Raw genomic sequence first — 8,039 nt, 5'->3', positions numbered from 1 at the left:
ACCCAAGCATACTTAAAGACCGGAGAGAAGAAGACAAGGTGTTTGCCTTGCTCCTCACCATGAACCCCGGTTACAACGACCTCATTAAACACTTGCTGAGGGCCGAGAAGCTACCAACCTTGGAAGAAGTATGCTCTCAAATCCAGAAGGAACAAGGGTCGGTGGGACTCTTTGGAGGCAAAGGAGAGCTTGTGTTGGTGAACCAAGCTGAAGGTACAGCAAACAAGGGTCAGTACAAGCCGGAGGACAAGAAAGTGTGGGTTTGTGACCATTGCAAGAAGAAAGGGCATGGCAAGGACAAGTGCTGGATCCTCCACCCTCACCTCAAGCCAATGAAGTTCAGGACTCCTCACAATGATGCAAGAGCCAACTACTCTGGTGAGATGGGTGAACCAAGCACCCCAAACACCACACGAGCTATCTGTTGAGATGAAGCAATAAGTGTTGATGAAGTGATGAAGAACAAGAGGGAACCAGGCGAGTTTAAACTAAGTAAAGGAGGAAGTAACTTGAGAGACAAGTCTGTTCATGCAACATGCAACCTAGTGTGAAGTGCAAGGCAAGACTTGAAGTGTATCTCGCCTAGTATGATTAAAGGAAGATACCTTATGCTATCAGAAGCAATAGGAACGTTAGGGGATCGGATCACATGGGTTGGTTAAGGTTCAAAGTCAAGAGAGACGTTGAGGACCTGTCGCTATCCCGGATCAGTGTGCGCAGATCAGCCTTGTCTTCTTTCTCTATTGTTTATTCATTGTCTAGGGTTCTACTTGTTTATTATTTCCCTTCTGTCGACATTGTACTTGTAAGTCTCTATATATGGGTTGCTCCCATAAACAAATCAATCAAGTGAATCATTTCCATTATTCTCTCAACTTCTCACTCGCCATGTTTCTCTCTTTCTCTTAAGTCTTACACAAGTTACTAATCTTCTCTACTAAACTCTTCTTGATTCTCTAATTCTCACATGGTATCAGAGCATTAAGCTCTTGAAACCGAATTCACTTCCGCAATTCTCTGATTTTTATTTCCTTTTTTGGCAAAGTTCATCTTGTTCTTGAGGTGTTCTTCATTTTGATTTCCAGAAATTACCAAAAATAGTAAAGTTCCTTTAAACTGTTCTTGAGAGTGTGAGATGGATTCCACTGGAGAAACTACAAGGATGTTGTCCATACCAGTTACTCTCAAGGGAGCAAACTACTTACACTGGGCAAGGCTAACTAAAACAGCTCTTGGAGGCAGAGGGCTCTGGGAGGTGGTTGAAGAAGGCAGGAACAACAAGAAGAAGACTGTCCTAGGAGAGGATGGCAAAGAAGTGGTGCAAACTGAAGCTGATGTCAAGAAGCGAGTTCAAGAGGATCTCCTGGTCTTGTCTATCATCCAACACAGTCTTGAGGCATCAATCTTGGAGTCTTACGCCTACTGTGAGACTTCAAAAGAACTATGGGATACTCTCCAAAAGGTGTTTGGTAATGTATCCAACATTAACCGAGTGTTTGAAGTCAAGAGGGCCATCAACAACCTGTGTCAAGAGGATACTGAGTTTGATAAACACTTTGGGAAGTTCAGATCTCTATGGGCAGAGCTGGAGATGTTGAGACCAGCTACCCTTGACCCGGATGTACTGAATGAGAGAAGAGAGCAGGATAAGGTCTTTGCCTTGCTCTTTTCTCTTAACCCCGGGTACAATGAGTTGATCAAGCACATACTGAGGGGAGTTAGTCTTCCATCACTGGATGAAGTGTGTGCTCAGATTCAAAAGGAGCAAGGCTCAGTTGGTCTCTTTGGAGGAAAGAAAGACCTTGTGATAGCAAACCAAGCAGAAGGTGTTGCTAACAAAGGCTACTTCAAACCTGAAGACAAAAAGGTGTGGGTGTGTGACCACTGCAAGAAGAAGGGGCATGGGAAAGACAAGTGCTGGTTGCTTCATCCTCATTTGAAGCCACAGAAGTTCCGGACTGGCACCAATGAAGCAAGAGCTAATTACTCAGGCGACATGGGTGAACCCGGAGCAGTGAATGGAGGAGAGAAAGCTCTAGCTTCCAGTTCAACCAGCTCAACCGTGAGGAACACTCAAGATGAGACTATCAGGCGCTCTGACATTGAAGCTCTCATCAAAATCCTCAAAGATAACTCTGGTAAAACCCTTGGTACATCTCTTCATGCGCTTATGAGTAATGTCTCTATGAATGCTTTAACTAGTTCTAAATTGATGAAACCACTAGTTATTGATTCAGGAGCAAGTCATCACATGATTAGTGATGTGAGCTTAATTAAAAACATTGTTCCTGCTTTAGGAAATGTGATGATAGCTAATGGAGATAAGATACCAATTAAAGGCATAGGAGATCTTAAATTGTTTAACAAGGATTCAAAAGCTCTTTATATGCCTAGCTTTGCCTCAAATTTGTTATCTGTGAAAAGAGTGACTAATGATTTAAATTGCAGTGTTACATTCACACCTAACCAAGTGTACTTTCAGGATATTGAGACTAGTAGGTTGCTTGGCAATGGTGTGACTAAAGGAGACTTGTACTTGCTTGAAGACACCAAGTCATCAGCCGATTTATCTTATGCTTTAAACTCTATTTCTACTTTACCTAAAGATGTATTGTGGCATGCTAGATTAGGACACCCTCATTCTCGTGCTTTGAACATCATGTTGCCTAGTATTTCTTTTAAAAGTGATTGTGAAGCTTGTATCTTAGGAAAACATTGCAAAAATGTGTTTCCTAGATCAAGTAAAATTTATGAAAATTGCTTTGACCTTATACACTCTGATGTATGGACTGCTCCATGTGTTTCTAGAGAGCATCACAAATATTTTGTCACCTTCATAGATGAGAAATCCAAATACACATGGATCACATTATTGCAATCTAAAGATAGGGTCTTAGAAGCATTTATAAATTTTCAAAACTATGTCACTAATCACTTTAATGCCAAGATAAAGATTTTGAGATCAGATAATGGAGGAGAATATACAAGCAATGCTTTCAAGCAACATCTAGCCAAACATGGGATGATCCACCAAACTAGCTGTCCATACACTCCACAACAAAATGGTGTGGCCGAGAGAAAGAACAGGCACCTTATGGAGGTAGCTAGAAGTATGATGTTCCATACAAGTGTGCCTAAACGTTTTTGGGGTGATGCAGTCTTAACAGCCTGCTACTTAATCAACCGGATTCCCACAAGAGTCCTACATGACCAATCCCCTTATGAGGTACTGAATAACACTCAACCATCTATTGAACATATGCGTGTGTTTGGTTGTCTTTGCTTTGTCTTTGTTCCAGGAGAGCAAAGAGATAAGTTGGCGGCCAAGAGTACAAAAGCAGTGTTCATTGGATATTCTCCCACTCAGAAAGGGTACAAATGCTTTGTACCAGAGACCAGGAGGGTCTTAGTCTCCAGGGATGTCAAGTTCTTGGAATCCAAAGGCTACTATGATGGAAACAGTTGGGAGGATTTAGAGAATCTATCTCACTCTGCTTCAGATAGAGCATCCAGCCTAAGAAGAGTCATGGAAAGTCTAGGCATCAGTGTACCTGTTGAGAGGGCATCCGGAGAAGCACCAGTGACACCAGCAGCTACTCCTGAGGTTACTCACCTTGATCATGAGGGGGACAATGAAGCTGAGCAACAAGAGGAGCAGTCAGCAAGTCCTGATCAAGCTGAGCAACAAGTGGAGCAGCATGCGCATGAGGATATCACTCAAGAGACTCAAGAGGAGCCTACTATGAGTTCAGGTCCTAGTGGTGAAGAAGGCGACACTCAACCGACCCTGAGGAGAAGCACTAGAGTCAGGCAGCCAGCAACAAACTGGAAAAACAACAGAGTCTACTTCAACTCTCAAGCAGTAGCTCATCCCATCCAAGCAGTGTGCTCTCTAGCACAATACCCACAAGAGCATGTAGTGTTCATAGGAGAGCTGGATCAGGAATATATTCCAAGATCATATGAGGAAGCTATGGAGCATGCAGAATGGAGGGAATCAGTGGGCAGTGAGTCAAGTGCCATGATAATCAATGATACATGGTATGAGGCAGAACTACCAAAGGGCAAGAGAGCTGTGACTAGTCGGTGGATATTTACCATCAAATACAATGCTGATGGTACTGTGGAGAGGCGTAAGACAAGGTTGGTAGCAAGAGGCTTCACTCAAACCTATGGAGAGGATTACCTTGATACATTTGCGCCTGTTGCAAAACTACACACCATAAGGATAGTCCTCTCCTTAGCAGTCAACTTGGAGTGGGATCTATGGCAAATGGATGTGAAGAATGCATTCTTACAAGGAGAGTTGGAAGATGAAGTTTACATGAAGCCACCTCCTGGTCTTGAACACTTAGTGAAGCCAGGCAATGTTCTCAGATTGAAGAAAGCTATCTATGGTCTGAAGCAATCACCAAGAGCCTGGTATCACAAACTAAGCACCACACTTAATGGGAGAGGCTTTGTGAAGTCAGAAGCTGATCACACCTTGTTCACACTCACCAGCAAGCAGGGAATCATTGTGATCCTAGTGTATGTGGACGATATCATCATCACTGGCAGTGACAAAGAGGGGATACTTGCAACCAAGGCATATCTCAAGGCATCCTTTGATATCAAGGATTTGGGAGAGCTAAAATATTTTCTAGGCATTGAAATATGCCGATCCAAGGAGGGATTGTTCTTATCTCAAAGGAAGTATGCTTTAGATTTGCTAAAGGAGGCTGGTGATCTAGGAGGAAGAGCTGCAAAGACTCCACTTGAGGATGGATATAAAGTGATGCGTGAGGGGGAGATTGAGAATCAACCATACACTGATGTCAAGCACTATAGAAGAATGGTTGGGAAGCTCATCTACATCACTATAACCAGACCAGACGTTTGCTTTGCAGTCAACCAAGTAAGCCAACACATGCAAGCTCCAAAGATGCACCATTGGAACATGGTGGAGAGGATACTAAGGTACCTAAGAGAGGCACCAGGTCAGGGGGTCTGGATGGGATGCAACAAGAGTACTGAGATAGTAGGCTATTGTGATGCTGATTGGGCAGGAGATAGAGTGGATAGGAGATCAACTACAGGCTACTGCACCTTCATTGGAGGCAACTTAGTGACTTGGAAGAGCAAGAAGCAAAAGGTTGTGTCATGTTCAAGTGCTGAAGCTGAATACAGGGCAATGAGGAAGCTAACTAGTGAGCTGATCTGGATCAGGAATCTGCTTAAAGACTTGGGCATAGAGACTTCATCCCCAATCACCATGCACTGTGACAATCAAGCTGCAATACATATAGCATCCAACAATGTGTTCCATGAGAGGACTAAACACATTGAGGTGGATTGCCATAAAGTAAGGCAGGCTGTAGAGCAAAGGATAATCTTGCCATGCTACACAAGGAGTGAAGATCAGTTGGCTGACATCTTCACCAAGGCTGCTAGTACTAAGGTTTGCGAGTTCATACATTCTAAGTTGGGACTCGTGGATCTTTCATCACACTGATCCCCTTAGCCATGAGGTGTTCTACTCTTTTTCCTTGATATGTTTTTGTCCCACTGGGTTTTGCATATCAAGGTTTTAATGAGGGAATGCTTCATGGCTTCCAAGCTTGACTTGTTCCATATGGTCAAGCTTGAGGGGGAGTGTTGAGATGAAGCAATAAGTGTTGATGAAGTGATGAAGAACAAGAGGGAACCAGGCGAGTTTAAACTAAGTAAAGGAGGAAGTAACTTGAGAGACAAGTCTGTTCATGCAACATGCAACCTAGTGTGAAGTGCAAGGCAAGACTTGAAGTGTATCTCGCCTAGTATGATTAAAGGAAGATACCTTATGCTATCAGAAGCAATAGGAACGTTAGGGGATCGGATCACATGGGTTGGTTAAGGTTCAAAGTCAAGAGAGACGTTGAGGACCTGTCGCTATCCCGGATCAGTGTGCGCAGATCAGCCTTGTCTTCTTTCTCTATTGTTTATTCATTGTCTAGGGTTCTACTTGTTTATTATTTCCCTTCTGTCGACATTGTACTTGTAAGTCTCTATATATGGGTTGCTCCCATAAACAAATCAATCAAGTGAATCATTTCCATTATTCTCTCAACTTCTCACTCGCCATGTTTCTCTCTTTCTCTTAAGTCTTACACAAGTTACTAATCTTCTCTACTAAACTCTTCTTGATTCTCTAATTCTCACACTATCTCAAACACCAATCCAGCTGGTGAAGGCAAAGCGCTTGTATCAAGCAACTCCAGTACCTTGAGAATCACTCCTGATGATACCATCAAGAGATCTGACATTGAGGCTCTCATCAGGGCCCTCAAGGACCACTCTGGTAACATCTTTGGTACCTCTTTACATGCTACTAATATTGACTATTCCTTGAATGCGGTTACTAGCTCTAAAATGAACAAACCTTTAGTGATTGATTCAGGGGCTAGTCATCATATGATAAGTGATCTAGGGTTGATTAAAAATATTGTTCCTGCCCTAGGAAATGTGTGTGTAGCTAATGGAGAGTTGGTTCCTATTAAAGGGGTGGGTGATCTTAGGATATTTGAAAAAGACTCTAAAGCCTTTTATATGCCTAGTTTCACTTCCAACTTGTTATCTGTAAAAAGGGTTGCCACTGATTTAAATTGCCATGTTACCTTCACTCCTAATGATGTTTTGTTTCAGGATATTGAAACTAGTAGGTTGCTTGGCAAAGGTGTAACCAAGGGAGACTTGTACTTGCTTGAAGACACTAAGCTTGCTTCCGATTTATCTCTTGCTTTAAATTCATGTTTTAATTTCCCTAAAGATGTAATGTGGCATGCTAGATTAGGTCATCCTCACTCTCGTGCCTTGAACATCATGTTGCCTAGTATTTCTTTTCAAAAAGATTGTGAAGCTTGTATCTTAGGAAAGCATTGTAAAACTGTGTTCCCTAAATCGAGTACTATCTATGAATGTGCCTTTGATTTAATTCACTCTGATGTTTGGACTGCACCATGCGCATCTAGGGAGTTTCATAAATATTTTGTGACATTCATAGATGAGAAAACCAAGTATACTTGGATCACCTTGCTTCAATCAAAGGATAGGGTGTTAGATGCGTTTATAAATTTTCAAAATTATGTGTCTAACCATTACAATGCCAAGATAAAAATTTTGAGATCAGATAATGGTGGGGAATACACAAGCACCGCATTTAAACAACACCTCTCCAAGCATGGAGTGATCCATCAAACAAGCTGTCCATACACTCCACAACAAAATGGAGTGGCTGAGAGAAAGAATAGGCACCTTATGGAGGTTGCTAGGAGTATGATGTTCCACATGAATGTGCCCAAGAGGTTTTGGGGCGATGCAGTGATGACAGCATGCTACCTGATCAACAAGATACCAACCAAAATCTTGCAAGATCAGTCACCACATGAGGTATTAAACAAATATCGTCCATCTATAGATCACCTTCGGGTATTTGGGTGTGTGTGCTTTGTTTTGATTCCAGGACAACAAAGAAACAAGCTGGAACCAAAGAGCACCAGAGCCATGTTTATAGGCTACTCTCCTCACCAAAAAGGATATAAGTGCTATGTGCCAGAAACCAAGAGGGTTCTAGTATCCAGGGATGTGAGGTTTGTTGAGTCCAAAGGCTACTATGCAGCAAAGAGTTGGGATGAAGTAAAAGACTTGTCTCAATCAGCATCAGATAGGGCCGAGAACTTGAGAAGAGTTATGAGGGGCATTGGCATCAGTATACCAGGAGGGAATACAACAGCTGAGTCAAGCCCTCATCAGGAGGGTTCCACAAGCAATAGAGACCAGGAGGGTCCTAGTAATGAAGCTGCTGCGGATGCTCCTCTTGATCCTGAGGGGGGAAGGTAACTGAGATACAACCACAAAGCTCAGTTTCTCATGATCAAGCAGAGCAACCAGAAGGATCAGTGGGTAGCAGAGATCAGATGGATAATGAGGCTACAACACTAGAAGAACCAGCTCAAGCTCAACCACCAAGAAGAAGTGAGAGGATCAGACGCCCGCCAACAGATTGGGTGAATACAAGAGTG

The sequence above is a fragment of the Raphanus sativus genome, unplaced genomic scaffold (assembly GCF_000801105.2).
Source record: "Raphanus sativus cultivar WK10039 unplaced genomic scaffold, ASM80110v3 Scaffold0253, whole genome shotgun sequence".
Taxonomy (NCBI): Eukaryota; Viridiplantae; Streptophyta; class Magnoliopsida; order Brassicales; family Brassicaceae; genus Raphanus; species Raphanus sativus.
Note: the sequence above shows the minus strand (reverse complement) of the source record.